Here is a 17,319-nt window from a genome sequence, read left to right on the forward strand (position 1 = left end):
TACCACTGTGTCACCATAAAATCTGAATCTCTGTGGTGCTGCTCATAAGAGGCGTGGAGCTGTTTTTCTCTGTAAAGCTGCTTTGTGTAACAGGAAGTACCTGTAGGGGGTGTAGAGCTCCACTGATCCATCCAATGGAGATGTCAGGGATTGGAGGCTAAAGATCATTTACAGAGGAGACTGGACTGTTGAGTCGGATCTTTACCGCTGGGCAGTGATGACGTAGTGCACAGGTAAAGATGGTTTGTTGAGGAGATGGTACTCTTAAGGTGGTTTTGCATCAGACAGCGGAAGTGACGTATTGCGCAGGTGAGCTGGGTTGTTATATTACCGGTACTGCGCTGGTGCATTTGTTTGGCGTGGTGAACGATAGCGGTATAAATTGGCAGTACGGTGCGAATGTGCGGTGTAAGTACAAGTTTGGTGTTTAATAGTGCTAGTAAGATTATAAATAGCTATCTGATGGTTGGTGCAATATTTTTACAGAATGAGACCTGTCTGAGCGCCTTTAATCCAGTGTGGTGCTGTAAACGGTATGTGACTATACTGTTGGTGTTTATGTAGTTTTAGTAAAGTTGTGTGTAGTTGACTGATGTGTTGGTGTAACATCCCGCAGGATGAGAGCTGTAGAGAAGCTGGCTACAGGTGCATGTAAAAGGTGTTGAGAGTTGAGGAATCCAGAGTTCTCCAACTGTAAGTGTTAGGTTGGTATTTTATAAATTAATCTGTGTATCTGGGGTTTTGCTTCATTACGTTCATTCAAGAGTTTTGCTCATTTCATACACACACATATATATATATATATATTATCATATATATATCAACTAATATATACATATTTCATATTATATATTCTTTCTTTAATTAAATGCTGGTATATTTCATTGCACTAAGTATAGAACTGGTGTACATTGTCTGTACTGCTGCAAGTTTCATCAGCTGGTAAGAAACCCACAATTGCAGTGTCATGAGCAAATGTCTACAATGAGCAGTTTGGCACAACACTGCTAACCGTGGGGGTTCATACAGCTGAGATCATGAGTGTAAATGATACTGCCCCTCAGGCAGGTTATCTGTGAACACAGTTAACTGTGAGACAGACAGGGACGTCCCACAATGCAGTTCCACCATACCTTATTTAGAACAGGATGTACAGATGAGTTCACCTGAGTAACTAAAGGAAAGGTAGGTTCTCCATCCAGCCCTGAGAGAAGTTCCAGCTCTGAGGAGATAGAGGAGATTTCTGAGGATTATTATGGGGTTTATTTTCTGTTATATGGAGACTTTAAGGAGAGTACGGCTGGGGGTTCTTCTCCTTCTACTGCAGGTAAGTTCTGCTTCATGTTCTGCTGTTTATTTGTAGAATTTTATAAGGGATTTTTGTAAAAATTAAAGTAAAAATGCATAGTTTTTAGTTGGATTAATGCGCCCTGCAGCCAAAAGAGCTTCCTCATGATTTGAACTAATAAAAACAATTTTATCATCATTATATATGATTCATATATTTATTTTATATATTTATATATGATTTATATAGGTTAGCTGTATATATAAGGAAAACATATTTAAAAATGTAGATTTATACAATATATATTTAAACTTTCACAAATATTTAATTTTATTTCTGAAAGAATATATTGCCTAAATACCAAAGATTTGCTTTTAAATTTACTGAGACATAATAAACACAGATATCTTTAAGGTAAGTGTTAGCAAATATGGTGACTTTACACAGTAAATCTGCAGTTCATGGATCATGTGACGTAAACAAATGTATTTTAATAAAATAATTAATTGAATAAAAAAATGCTGAATTTATGTTTAAAAATACATAACCCTTATGTTACCTATATTTAACAGAAATATTTTTTTACATTTTATGGTGGGATCTGTTTTAAAAATATCAGTAATAATAAAGTAAAATTTAACAGTAAAAATTAAAAGTGTTTTCATAAAATATATTTGAAAATGTATGAAAGTGTTTAAAACCATGATTATTTAATGTATTAGTGTTTACAATACAAAAATGTATTTATTTTACGTATAAAGAAATGTGTGTCTATATATTCCTTTCTATATGAACAAAAAAAAAGAATAAAAAAAGAATATGAAGAATACTTATTTTTTATTTTGTTGACTTTTTTAACGATGAAGTTTTGTGTTTTTGCAATTATTATATTTTATAATGTAAAACTATAAAATGTTGAGGGTAAGTTTTCAGTAGAAAATCTCTAACATTGTTTAAAATGCTGTGCAGATCAAGACTAGCTTTAATTCCTTGAGTAGGGCTGGGAGATATTGTAAAAAAAAAAAAAAAAAAAAGCAATATTCTTCAAATATGTGAAGTTTTTAAAAATAAAACATTAACATTTAAAGTTATACACAAGTTATTGTTTCCTTTTACATTTCAAGTATTTTTACAAATGTTTTTTCAGTTGAGGAAAATAGTAAAATATGTAAATCTCTGCCACATAAAGGAGTTGTTTACAGGTTTCTGACAGAAGCAAAAGTCTATCTACTGAGATTTACTCTGCAGCTTCTGTATGTAAAGATGTACAATCTTTCATTACAGACAGATACAGCTCTGTAAAAAAATAAGAGCACTTAAAAATGATGAGTTTCTTTGATTTTACCAAATTGAAATCCTCTGGAATATAATCAAGAGGAAGCTGGATGATCACAAACCATCAAACCACCAAACTGAACTGCTTGAATTTTTGCACCAGGAGTAAAGCAGCATAAAGTTATCCAAAAGCAGTGTGTAAGACTGGTGGAGGAGAACATGATGCCAAGATGCATGAAAAAAAAACTGTGATTAAAAACAAACAAGAGTTATTCCACCAAATATTGATTTCTGAACTCTTAAAACTTTATGAATATGAACTTGTTTTCTTTGCATTATTTGAGGATTTATTTATTTATTTATTTTATTCAGAAACTGCTGAAGTGGTTTCTTTTTTTTTTCCAGAGCTTTATTATAAATTATACAATAATTCAAAATACTGAGCAATTTACTATTATTAATTACTTAGTTGATATGTTGAAAAAAGAAATCAAAGTATTGGTTAGTTTTATATTCCTCATTCAGTGAAAGTGTTTGTGTTTGAATAAATTGAATGGTGTTTTTTTCTTGTCCTGTTTATTAAAGGTACTCTCCTCCAGCTTTGCTGAACTGACGCCGTGTATAAACGGATTTGATTCAGAGGTGTTCATTTTTAAAGTGCACACACCTCACCTTCACAGAGGCAGGAAGCTGGGCAGAGGTACGAGCTTATTGCACACTGTCAGATTTATATCTATTCTGTCTGATTTTCAGTGGAATTCAATTTGAAAATATGCCCTAAATGCATGGAAAAGTCATGAAATAAATCATGAAAATGTATTGGTTAAAACGTGGATGAAGCCTGTAATGAACTGCTTGGTCTCAGTGCTGTAGGCTAGAAGAGCAAGTTACTGTGTTTAGTGTTGCTGAGTGTATAATATAGACTATGTGCTGGCTGGGTCTAGCTGGTAACATTTGCATTACTGCTAGTTTATATGACTGACTATGTCTCTCCACTCTTGCTCCAGACTCTGATACCTTCATTTAATTTAAATGAAATAAAGTAGAATATACTGATGATCAGTGATGGTTTGGAGAGACATGTCATCTGCTGGTGTTGATCCACTGGGTTTTATGTGAGGTTCTGATTGAATTCTGCATTCTGAGATTAGGATGTTGAAGTATTGAACCATCATTCCAGAGAATTCTAGTTCAGTCCAGTGCTCTACAGCTCAATACTAGGAGGTGTTATACCCTTTTATAACCCTGGTATTAGGCCTGATGCCAATAGGACCATGATTATCTCCTCGTGTCCTATTCTATTGGCAATAATTCTCATCACTGTAAAAAAAAAAAAAAAAAAGTTAAGAAAACTAAAACTTTCAAGGCAACTTACTGTTTTGTTTAGCTGACTTTACATTATATTCATAAAAAATATATATAAATAAATAATAATAATAATAATAATAATAATAATAATAATAATAATTGAGTATAAGCGGAACAGAGCTAGTAGAAAGCTAAGCTAAAAAGGAAGTTTTTTAGCTGCCTTTTAAAGCTAGTAACACTCGATGCCTGACGAATATTAATTGGTAAAGAGTTCCGTAATTTTGGGCATAAAAACAGAAAGCTGCTTCACCCGGTCTTATTATAATATTTATTAATATTATTATTTATTATTATTATGTTTTTTTATAGTATTTTTACAGAAACTATGAAAGTGGTGTTTGTGTGTTTGGACTATTGTTTCAGCAATAGATTTAAATTTAAGTCTCTGAGTGTATTCTATACACTGTGTACTCATCCACTGCGGACGACTTCTGACATCAATCAGAACGGCTCTTTGTCTCGACGAGCTAAAAACTTTAATTTTTGAATCTGTACATTCACACCTCAGTCAGTTTCATTTTGAATTGGTTGAGTTCTCATCAGAAGAACTGTGTAACTTGTCTCCTGCAGGCTGACTATGATTATGGTCTATCACATAAAAGAATGCCTCTCGGCACTTCTGGGATTCAGTGGGTGTGGAAGTACAAGATCAGACCTGATCAGATCAGTAAATTTAGGTTGTGCAATTGTTCTGCTTTCCAGTCAGCATCTGAGCTTTCCCCCTTCCAGTCAGAGTTATATTTCTTCTGTCACTAAGCTTGTTTGTGCAGGTACTGCAAATACCAAGCCTATTGGTAATTATTCAGATACAGTCTGAAGTGCTGTAGACCAGCGGCCATCACTCTTATCCACAATGAGCCAGTGTGGCTGTAGGTGACTGAAGACAACTCAATTTCAGCATTTTCCAGATTTCTGAAACATTTTAAATGCAATTTATCTACACTATACGTCCAAATTCTTGGGGACACACATTCTTATGAGGGCATTAAGCTAATACAGTAAGTTCATTCATTCATTGTGAACACATAGCTTGTCTAGACCCTGTAAAGAAGTGCTGACAGTAGAACAGGACTCTCTGGAACTGGTAAACATGACCTTATTGGCACCATGTTTAATCCCAGATGTGAGTATAAAGATGGAGTGTTAAACCTCCAGCATAGACGTCAGTGAGAAGCAATGGAACTGTGTTCTCAGGAATGACGGTATGGATGGGATGATGGCAAGTCATATTTATTTCTATGGTACATTTAAGAGACAAGGCCCGGTCACCTCTAAACCTTCACCAAGAGCGAGGGATATCTAAAAACAAAGGAAGGTTGAACGAATGTAAAGAGGTTGGAAATGTAACTTACAACCAGGCCAAGTAAAGCTTAAAAACAAACAAAAAAAACATTTCAATTCAACTCTACTGGCAGCAGTGAAAGCTTATTAAATTATTTTTTATTATTAGACATCTCTTTTTGCCTAGCCCTGTTACCTGTTTAAATATCCCGTGTCTGCTCTGATGGTTTGTTGTTATCTATTGCTGCCATTTGGATTCTGACCTTGCCTGTCTCTGACTACTCCTGTAAGTCTAATCCCTTTATTTAAAAACTGTGTGTTTGGTATCTGCGTCTAGCCAGCGTGACACACACACACAGTGGTACAGTGAGCATAAGTGCCTGGAGCAGTGGGCAGCCGTCATTGCATCTTCCATAGAGCAGTCAGAGATAACGGCCTTGTTTGAGGGTCCAACAACGACGGCTTGCCAAATCCATTTTAAAGCATCTTATTAATAAAAGTTTAGTATGTTAATGTTTCAGGGTGAGCACACACAGTGGTGGAGAGCTTGAGCTCGTTTTTGTGCATTGAGTGTCCTTTCAAAACATATAAAAAACTGTTTCTGTTCACAGCATTTAGTGGCAGTTTCCCAAACAGAGATTAAGCCTTGTCTTAGAGATTTCCCATTAAAATTAATGTTTAGTATATGACCACGTTTAATCCCTTTTACCATTCATTTGTTCCCTATTTCTTTCAGTTCTCTTCAACGACTGTGCTGGTAGAGGGTATAACATTTACAGCTCTACTGATCAGCACTTTCAGGTGGATGTTGACGGCACAGTGGAACTGAAGACACAGCTCACTCTACACCAAGTTCAAGAATTCTCAGTCCATGCCTGGGATTCAGAGGGAAAGAGGTACACTGCTTCTGTGAGAGTGGAAAACCATCACCATGCCCAGCAGGAGGAAACTAAGAACGTAAGCAGAAGAACTAGAATGACCTTTACTGGATGATTACTAAATACTGATATTTACACCAGAAGATGTTTGGCTTCTTTAGCTCTGCACAGAACAAGTCGCAGTTTTCCAGAAATGTCTTAGTATTTAGATCAATCTAAGAAATAGGATCAGGGCTCTAGAGGGCTCTCGACCAAATTGGTCGCACATGCGCCCTAATTTCTCAGTAGTGCGACTAAGGGAAAACGCAGGTCGCACTAGTGCACCCAAACTGGTCTCACTATTAAGCGCATTGTATTATATATTGTATTTTATATATATATATATATAATTTATTTATCTTGAAATGTTTTAAGTTTTCTTTTCAGCATTTAAAATTTTTACAGTTCAGGTTAGTGTAAAATTGTTCTACAAATGAAGAAGTCTGTTACTTAATCATTTACCATATGGACAGCAATTAAAAAAGTGAACCTGTAAAACTGCGGTGTTAAATGCGATGCAGTCAAAAATTTGGGTGCACCTAACTTTTGTGCTGGTGCACCTAAGAAAAAAAAGTTAGTCGCACCGGTGCAACCAGACCAAAAAGTTAGTCTAGAGCCCTGAATAGGATCCAGCCCATAAACTCAGCTCTGCTGCTCCGCCCACAAATACATGTTCCTTACAAATGTGGCACTGTTCTAACAGTATATACATATATAGCAATAATCTACCAAACACATTTCCTTACTTTTGTGCAATGTTTTAATTTGATGCACATACTGTGAAAGAAAAGGGAAACTTGATAGACCAAGTTACCAACATGGTGGCCATCTTTAACGTCACCATATTTGAAATGAAAATGTAGGTGTGAGATATAAATATACACAACTGTGTGCTTGATGTTAATTTAACTTTTTTTCAAATCATCCTTATTTCATTCACAATTTCACACTATTTTAACCAGTTGCAACCAAACCAGCCATTACCTACAGTGCAGTTGGGTCATTCTCCATTTGGAGTGGGAATTCAAGTGAATACATGTTAAAAAATCTATTTAATTTAATCCCAGAAACAAACAACCTTAAAATGTCTATTAACAACTCCACTTACCAAATATACAAAATGGAGAGCTTAATTCTGAATAGATTTTAATATATTTTAACATAAAATGCATAAAAAAGTTTTGATCAATTTGTCACTGGTGTTACCCCATCTTGAAGAATTAATTTTTTCATCAATTAATTTTTTTTTTATTGAAATTACAATGTGACTGAATGTGATAAAGAAATTGCATTGAACTTAACATGTTACTGAAGTATGTTTAAACACAAGCACTGAAAATAACTAATAAAGCAATAGTCTTTCTTTATACTTAAAGGTATTTTCCTATACAATAATAATACTACTACTACTAATAATAATAAAACATTTTTGTCCAATAAACATGAAGATTTAACTGCTGATATAAGAATGAATGATTCTAACATTAAATAAACTAAATGAATTGAGGACATAACTTTTTATGTGCATAACTATAGGGACACTATTTGAGCAATGGGGTAATTTTTACTTATTATTACTAATTGAACAGTTATTATAATATTGTATGTGATGATCACTGGACAAACACTGTATTCCTCAGAAATATAAACATTTTGACAAAAAAAATACACAGATATCTGTACAAACATTTGTAATCTGAGAAATCATTTCTTAGATTTTTTTTTTTTTTACAGATTTCTGTGTATTTTGTGTTAAAATTTTTATATTTGTGAGGAATAACATGTGCAGTGATCTCCTAGAGACATTGTGGATCAACAAATCAAAATAAATAAGTATATATTAAATTCTTATATATATATATATATATTAGAATATATAATAGTTATATTGGCTTAATACTACTGTATAAATGATCATTATATCGACAAAACTCAACATACTACTCAATTAAACCACAATATAGTCTACTAAAAACAGCTCTGCCCCATGCACTGACACCCTCTGGTAAAATTACAATCAGATAATACCATAATTACCTGTAAAATATCAGTCTCAGGAGATGAGTGGGGGGTGAAGGACCTTATTGGTTCATTGGATATATATATATTTTTTTTAACAATTAAAGCACAAAACCCCAGTGACACAAAGAACCTTCACCTCTTTGATGATGACCTCTGACCCAGGAAGCAGTTTAACAGAGCTAAAAATATATATGATAAAATATAAGAGTCCTGATAACACCAGTGACCGAAATCTTTGTGACAAAAATATTAAAACATTATTTTTAATGTAGTATGATGTTAATCATGCATATAGTAAATATGGATCAGTTTAATGAAATCTCAAACGTTAAACCTGTGAAAATATTTTATCTTTACACTAAAAATGTTCGCTCAAGTGTTGAAAATTGGTCATGTGATGAGTTATTTTACATATGTAAAGCAGCTTCGAAATATGATTTAAAAAAGGAAAATAAAAAAATCGTAAGGAAAATGTGGTTTTAATCTATACAGGTTAACTGTATACTAAATGTATAGGCTTTTTTTTTTTTAGTCCTCCAACCTTTGTGACATGGTTTCCCCATGACCCAGTTGCTATATTCTGAGGAACCAAAACCTAAAGCTGGAAAAGTGAAATATATTTCCTTTATTGTTATCAGAGAATGGAATAATACCTGATTTCTTAAAACAACATAGTGCCCCACTCATTAATCCTCCTACTATTCTCAAATTTACTAACACCCTTTATTCTCTGGATCAATATGATCCCAGCAATTCAAACCTCCATAAAACGTCTAGAATTAACTTTAAATGAACTTGTTAGCAAAGTTTATTAGTATTATAAGTGATGTGTTGTTAAGTTAGGGCCTAAAATGAAGTAGGGACATTTTAGAGAAAGATTATAAAACTGAACATTATTACCACACAAAAATGTGTAAAATATTGCTATTTTTTATGTTTTCTGCTTATAAAACAGCCTCAATAAAACAGACATCAACAGTGAAACATTTAACACATTTTATTTTTTACGTATTGTCTTCATCAAATTAAGAAAAGACAATACATTTCAATCACAAAACCAATAGAAACCATTTTTTCAGAGACTTTAAACATTGAATGGGATCAAATTGACCCCAAAGATAATAGGAGGTTTAAACACAGTTAGACAGTTCACAGTTTTCCCAAACGTCACCACCACATTATCCTCACTTAACCTGGCTGGATTCTTATCTGTGTGGTCATATCACGATACTTATTGACTCTAGGAAGACCATCTAATCCTAATTAGACTGCCCTCCAAAATGCTGCGAAACATCAATAACATCATTAACACACAACACACACTTTTTACTATTCATTCATTTAATTTCACTGCTACTTTACCTTATGGTAAATCTTCTGTTTTCACATAAATTCTCTGTTTGTTACAATTAGGTTAGGTTAGGTTAGTTTATTTGTACCCAAAGGTAATTTGGTTTACAGTATCTAAAGCAGCATCTCATTACAAAAAGAACATTTACCAAAACAAACACAGACATTCAGTTAGTAAAATATATATACAATTTCTTTAAATCTCTGTGTCCTATTCGTTCTATTTGCTTGAGTTATGGCTGCTGGAATAAAATTGTCTTTATATGGTTTTGTTCTGCATCTTGGTACTCTAAACCTCTGTCTGGATGGCAGCGACCTAAATTCCCTATGCAGGGGATGAGTAGTATCCCTCAAAATTGTCTGCCATACAAGGTCTCCATGCTCAGTAGCGGCTTACCAATCAACTTACTTACTTATTTTACAATCTGATTCAGGCCGTTCCTCTTTTTAAATGCCAAATTACAAAATCAGGCAACCATGGAAAAGGCTAAAACTGATTCAATAAAAGCCTGGTAAAATAAAATCATTGTTTTATCAACATGGACGTTTTATTACCATGTTACACCATTGTTGTTTCTTTCCTATTTAAAAAAAAGAAGTTGAGTCCATTTTTGCAATTTAGCGTAACAAGGTTCCCCAAAGAATAAGTCTAAAATTAGATCACTGTCAACCAAACCATTGTACCATTGTCATTTTGTCATAGTCAGTTTAACTAAACCCTGAAAATTGGGTTCACAATTTAGTGAAATCTGAAGTAAAGTCAGTGTTGAGAGAGAGAGAGAGAGAGAGAGAGAGCGACAGCGCCGGGAGAGAGAGAGACGGACAGACAGACAGACAGCGCCGGGAGAGAGAGAGACAGACAGACAGACAGACAGCGCCGAGAGAGAGACAGACAGACATACAGTGCCGGGAGAGAGAGAGACAGACAGACAGTGCCGGGAGAGAGAGAGACAGACAGACAGCGCCGAGAGAGAGAGAGAGACAGACAGCGCCGAGAGAGAGACAGACAGCGCCGAGAGAGAGACAGACAGACAGACAGACAGACAGCCAGCGCCGGGAGAGCGAGAGAAAGAGAGAGACAGACAGACAGAGAGCGCCACGTGAGAGAGAGAGAGAGAGAGAGAGAGAGAGAGAGACCAATGACGAGAGTGAGAGAAAGTGCTGCAATAAAAAAAATGCCTAGTGGAAGTGATGCACGGAGACAGACACCGATTCTCCTTATGAACATTTTCATCACCTGGTAGAAATCCCACAATTGCAGACAGACAGACAGACAGTGCCAAGAGAGAGAGATAGACAGACAGACAGAGAGCGCCACGTGAGAGAGAGAGAGAGATAGATAGAGAGAGAGAGAGAGAGAGAGAGAGAGAGAGAGAGAGAGACCAATGACAAGAGTGAGAGAAAGCGCTGCAATTTAAAATAAAAGGCTAGTGGAAGTGATGCACGGAGACAGACACCGATTCTCCTTATGAACATTTTCATTACCTGGTAAGAAACCCACAATTACAGTGTGATGAGCAAATGTCTACAATGAGCAGTTTCAAAGAACGTATAGTGATTTCTAGCTTGTAGTGTGAAAAAAAGTATTTATTTGAATATCTCACAAAAAAAGTAAAATGAACTGAACTTTGAACTAGTTCAGAATTAAAATTGTGAACTTTGAACGTGAACTGTTCACTTTGAGCATGTATGAACTGAACTTGAACTAGTTCAGAAAAGCTGTGAACTGGTACAACACTGAGTAAAGTGATTAAAAAAACACCAAAGCTGGGAGGAAAGAGCTGCAGGACACATCTGTGCTAGAATGGGTTGGTGGTGGTGGATACTGGCTGTTTGCAAACTTTGGTGTTTAAACAAAATAATGTAAAGAGGTTTCAAGATTTCATTTTAAAATCTTTTAAATCAAAATTGTTTAACCACTCAAAGTCACATTATATTTATTCCTTAGATGAATATAAATGTTCTGAAGTTGTGGAGACAAAAGAGATGTATGTTGATTCCACCACTCTTTGTCCCAGAGAACCAAAATGTCCCATTCCCCAAGCTGATCGCAGTGGTAAGTGTTGATGATCTCTAATTTAATCTGAATCTTCTCTATGTTCCTGTTGTATTTTGTACTAATAATCTCTTTAATCTGTTTCCAGTTTAAGTCAGCTTTTGCGAAGGAAAATACGATGATCTACAGCATGAAGGGTGAAGGAGCAGACGAGCCTCCAGTGGGGGTTTTCATCATTGATAAAAACAATGGTGCACTCTATGTAACGCAGCCGCAGATGGGAGTTTTACTTACACAAAAGGGTTCTGAGGGCAGAAAGAAAACTGATTGGTTCAGAGAAACAACCAATCAATTTAAAGAAGAGGCGGGGGAAAAGGCAGGATCTGCTAAATGAAAAAAAAGACCGGGCAGTTGGATCCAGCCATCTTTGAGGAGTGAAAAATCACAGTTTTTGAAGGTAAGATGCTTTTATTTTTATTAAAATAATATTAATGTACTGAATAAGAGCTTTTTAAGTTAACTTGAAACAGTAGTGTGAATTTTCAGGCTAATTGGCTAGCAAGATTAGCACAGTATTTTCGATAGTCAGCTAGCCAAAAAATAGCAAAAGTAATTAAGTATTTTTTTTTTATTATTATTTTAAAGAGTTTATTTTGGGAACAGATATGCCTTATTAAATGAACTTAAAATAATAGTGTGCATTATTAGGCTACTGAGCCAGCTAACCTTGCTAGCTAGCAAGTTCAGATACTTAGGTTAGCTAATTAGCTCCATAGTTTAAAGTAGTTTTGATAAGGTCAGCTAGACATTTGTCAGCTATTAAACAATATTCAGTCTGATATAATCTACAATTATATGAAATGAGGGATAAAAATTGCATAGAGGTTGTTAATGTTAGTCAGATAATAGCAGTGTTCAACAGGCTTTAGCTAGCATGCTTGGTATATTTACTCTTGCTTACTTGGATGTGTAGTAGTGTATTAAGTCATACAAACACAACTTGAGAATGGAAAAGTTTTATACTGCTTTACAGGAATTGTAGAAATGTGTCTCGTGCTGTGTTATAAGCCACTGTAACGTTAATATATAGTTTTTTGCTGCTCTGGGGGCAGACGAATTGATCTATTGACATAAAAGACTCTATAACAGTGTTTTTTAACCTGTGGGCCGCACCCCCCAAGTGGGCTGCAGAGGTATTGCAAGCGGGCCATAGGGCAAAATTCTTTTTTTTTTGTTTGTTTGTTCCTATTTTGCAAAGTAAATATGATTTTCAAATATATAAATAGTTTAGCAAATGTAATTTATAATGTGATGTCAATTAGTACTGATGCACACATTGAATTGTTAAATATAACATAGGTGTACTATAACGCTGCTCTTAGGGCAGCAGAACTTGGTTTTGTTTTAAATTATGAGTTACACAACTGCTTCCAATGTACTGTAAGTTTCGCCTTTATCATCCTGATTATCATCATGATTAATGTTGCATTTTGGGTTAGGAGGATTAAATCATGTATTCACATAGGTTTGTTTAATTGAAGAATATCTGACTACATACAGCGTATTGCTGCTCTTGGAGCAGCAGAATTGAACCATTGGCATAATGACTGTTTCAGATGAGCATTTGAAATTCAGACACAGCATAATGCTGCTCTTGGGGCAGGAAAACTGAAACATGTACAAGATTAGTCTGTAGGGTTAGCATTACCACTTTATATAGAGGCTAACGCTGCTCTTGGGGCAGCAAAGCACTGGTTTAAAATCAGAAGTAATTAACTATATGTTTGGGCTTTTTTATACTGATTAATTTTAATGCAGATTTTGGGTCTGTAAAATTGAGCAACACCAATATTAAATCCTGAAATTTAGCATGTTTATATTATATAAAGAATACTGCTACTCTTGGGTACAGGGTTATGTTCTGGGGGCAGCAGAACAGTAGTTGTAAAGGCGGCGGCAATGTACTATAAATTTGAACTGCATCTTACTGATTTATATTATTGTTCATTTTGGGTCAGTATAATTGATTCCTAGCCATATTTAGCAATAATATATTTTATACCAACTAGTGCTGCTCTTGGGGCAGCAGAACTGTTGTTTATTTGTGCAAATCATGTTAGATTAAAATGTTTTTTAAGGCTGTAGGGTTGGCTTTTATCATGCTGATCATATTCACATAGAATCCTTTAATTGAGCAATACTCTACTATATACAGGGTATTGTATTGTACTGTAAAATTGAGCAATACCCATATTGAATCCTGAAGTTTAGCATTAGTGTATTATATACCGAGAACTGTAATACATATTAGTGTAGTTTAGTTTTTGGACATTATATACATGATATAAGCTGTTAGAATATTCAAAAAATGGTGGTTTGATATGCTGTATTTTCTTTAGACACTGAAACTATGATTAAAATTATGTTTTACCAATTCTAATCTTGCCTCATTGTGTTTTAGGGAATTATTGAGAAAATGAATGGTAAGTATGAAACATTTCATTATCACACCTACACTATTAATTATAAGTTAATTTAAGGTAAACAATGTTAAGACCGTTGGTATCCTTATCAAAATACTGTATACAAGAGCTGCTGTACATAGCAATACATATGCCTGTAGGCTATGTTTTAATCTAGAAAAAATATAATTTGTTAAAAAAAAATAGAATGTTAGGCTAGTATTTTAATAATCAAACTAAAATATTATAAATATTACAACTTTTTTCTTTTGCAGTGTTACAAGATTTGAGGTCAGGAGGACTTTATATACAGGATGCAAGACTTGGAAGTGTTGGGCCTTATCCACTTTACATGGAAAGTTTTGAAACCCTTGTGGAGTGCAACAAAGTATCTGACGAGGTATTTGTTCCTCATTTCTATATTCTGTTCATTATTCCATATGCGCTTGTAAACAGTTAACTGTGGCACAATCCCAAAATCAGAAACATTTATGCACATGGTATCGGATGTTGGTTTAGGAGCCTTGTTGGCGATAGACAAAAGACTATCCAGATTTTCAGCAAAAGGTTTAGAAGGTTTGCAGAAAGTATGGGACAAAATGACACCTAAAACACTTAATCGTTTGGTACCCTTGGGGCCATATCGTAGCAGGGCACGTGGCGTGGCAAGTTACCATCGTATACCCAGTCAACAGTCTATTTTTACGCCTTGCACACACGTCCTTAAAATAGCGTTGGACTTTTGGAATATATTATCGCTAATGGGCATGGTGGTCTGGAAATGATGTGTGTTCAGGTAAATTTCTGGCGTGTTTCTATTTTGGCTGCGGAAAAAAGCATTGCGCGTCTAATCCGGTGAAACCCGACTAAAATCAACAGTCAGTCGCGCGCACGCAGAGCTGGATCACGATCACCACGAGCACTGCGCTCCCCATTCACTATACCACACACCATCACTTCTTTACCACAGAAAAATAAACCTCACCCAGAGCCTTAATTAAGAGAATTAAAACATGCCGTTAGAGCTGCGCAAGGCGTAATTTTTGCTCCCTCACGACACAGGACATGCCCCTAAATCCAGCTGCACAAAGTGCAATTAACTAGTGCGCTATAGATCACTATAGGGCCCTTGGTGTCAAATGTCTTGGTGTCAAAAGTGTTGTAAGAAGGAATGGCAATGTTACAAAGTTTGATGCAATGTGTTGCAGGCCTAAAGTGCAGGAGTGGACGTATATATACAAATGACAAATGTGATGAGATAAAACATGAAATATCTTGGGTTCATACTGTCTGCATTGATAGTTTAACATTATTCTTCAAACATCACTGTTTCTTGAAATACCGGCCTGGGCTCCAAAAATATTTGTCAACACAAAACTACATGCATCTCTCACTTTTAGAAGTTTTTTCCTGATTGTTTTTTAACTATCTTTCTTTGTTCTTTTTCCTCAGATCATGGATGCCTTGTTCCATCTGTTCAGCATGGTAATAGATTGTTAAATCCTATGAATGACAATATATGACAATACTTAATCATTATTTTCTGGGTATTAAGATAGCATGAGTGGAGAGCACTTGTCAAATGTGCGTTTCTTTACAAAGAAGTGTAATTAGCCCGGTTTTAATGAAACTGGTTCATGCGAAATCATCAAACCAAAAGTTATTTAATATTACAAATCTGTGAGTGGCAAAAGTATGTAAAGCTTTGTTTTCAGTATCTGGTGTTGCCCCTTGTCCAACAATAACTCCAAATAAAAGTTTACTATAACTGCAGATTAGTCCTGCATATCGGCTTGGAGGAATTTTAGCCTGGTCCTCCATACTAAACATATTTGGCTGTGTTATGTTGGTGTGTTTCTTTTTCTATAAACTGCTGCTTTAGCTCTGCTTACAACATTTCTACTGTATTAAGATCAGCACCACTGTCAATATCAATAATAAATTATTTTTAATAATAGAGTTTTGGTAAGTTTCTATAAATCAAAAATCCCAGCAGTGCCACAAACAGTGAGTTTGATGAGTTTACATAAACTAATTCCACTAAAGCAGGGCTAATTACACTTCTTTGCAAAGAAATAAAATAACTTGACTTGTTCCCCATATTACCTTTAAGGACATGTTAATCATAATTAAAAAGATCAGCCTCTGATTCACAAAAACTTGCACATCCTGTTCTACTCCAGGAAAAGGTTGGCTACCTTGTATTGAAAACAAAACCCAATTGCAAACATTTGCTTTGTTTTCACTTACTGTAAAGCATTTGTAATTAAGTCACATAAGTAAGCATTCTGTGTACATATTTTTTTTTCTAGAAGCGACCAGGTATACTAGCAATCAATGCTCATACTCTGTCTCATATTCTTGATGGGGGAGCAAGGGCAAGGAGCCATTATTTTATCAAGGTAAACTTTTTTAACTTGCATTTTCTTGCTTTATTTGCATAGACTCACACTATTTTATATGAAGTTATATAAAATTATATTTCAGTTTTACATTGTTTTTGTTTTCTCTTCAACTAAGAGGAACATCTTTAAAAACACAAGGGAGGTTATTGGTCCTTACTTGGAACACGGGAATCACTGGACTTTTTTTGTAAGTTAATAAATGAAAGTTTTGATTTACATAGTACTACATGGTTCAACATGCAAATGTGTTAATAACTGCTTAAATGCATGATACTGACACACTCATAAAGTCACTCATTTGCAAAAGTCATGCAGTACTTGCTATTTAATTAAAAGCATTTTGTTGGCAAAATAAGATCCTTGATTGTAGAAATGTCTCATTCATTCATATTCAAAATTTCTTTATAGCACTGCAGTTTTGTAGATCGTACTATAACATATCTCAATTCGCTTGGGGAACAGGATCAGCAATATGATAAAATTAAAAACAACTGGAGGTAGGAAGAAAGATTTTATATATATCTGTAAAATAAGTGTTTGAAATATATATTTTTCAAACACTAGTTTTACAGAGATACATATTTGCCATGTATGCTTACATTCCAGCACATTTGCTGCAGCAAAAGGCTACCACGGACCATGGAAAAGGACAACAAGGAACCATTCTCTTCAGAGTGATTCTATTTCCTGTGGAGTTTTCACAGCTGTGGTGAAATATTTATTGTTGTTTATATTATTATTAGCTGAATGAGTAAGCAAATAGTTTTGGCAATATAGTGTGTATATAGGGTAAAATAATGGTAGTTTTTGGGAACATATTTTGCAAAAACTACAGTTGTGTAAATTGTTTATGCCAGTTGCATGTTTTTTTACAGTGGAAATTTGTAATAGGATCAAAAGACCATCTAATCTAAAAATATTTTTACACTTGTAAAACAAGCTAAACAAAAAAAAT

General features: G+C 34.7%; 1 long non-coding RNA gene across 2 annotated transcripts; it reads left to right on the forward strand.

Moving 5' to 3' along the window:
• The first annotated feature begins 322 nt into the window (after positions 1-322).
• LOC125790061 (uncharacterized) lies at positions 323-11,488 on the forward strand. 2 transcript variants are annotated; one of them, XR_007430001.1, is made up of 6 exons: positions 323-408; positions 487-533; positions 617-704; positions 3,149-3,263; positions 5,949-6,169; positions 11,450-11,488. It is a non-coding gene; the product is annotated as an uncharacterized LOC125790061 (long non-coding RNA). The 2 variants fall into 2 exon arrangements; XR_007430002.1 differs by having other exon boundaries at positions 617-693.
• Positions 11,489-17,319: the final 5,831 nt, after the last annotated feature.

This window comes from Astyanax mexicanus, unplaced genomic scaffold, assembly GCF_023375975.1.
Source record: "Astyanax mexicanus isolate ESR-SI-001 unplaced genomic scaffold, AstMex3_surface scaffold_34, whole genome shotgun sequence".
NCBI classification, from domain to species: Eukaryota; Metazoa; Chordata; class Actinopteri; order Characiformes; family Acestrorhamphidae; genus Astyanax; species Astyanax mexicanus.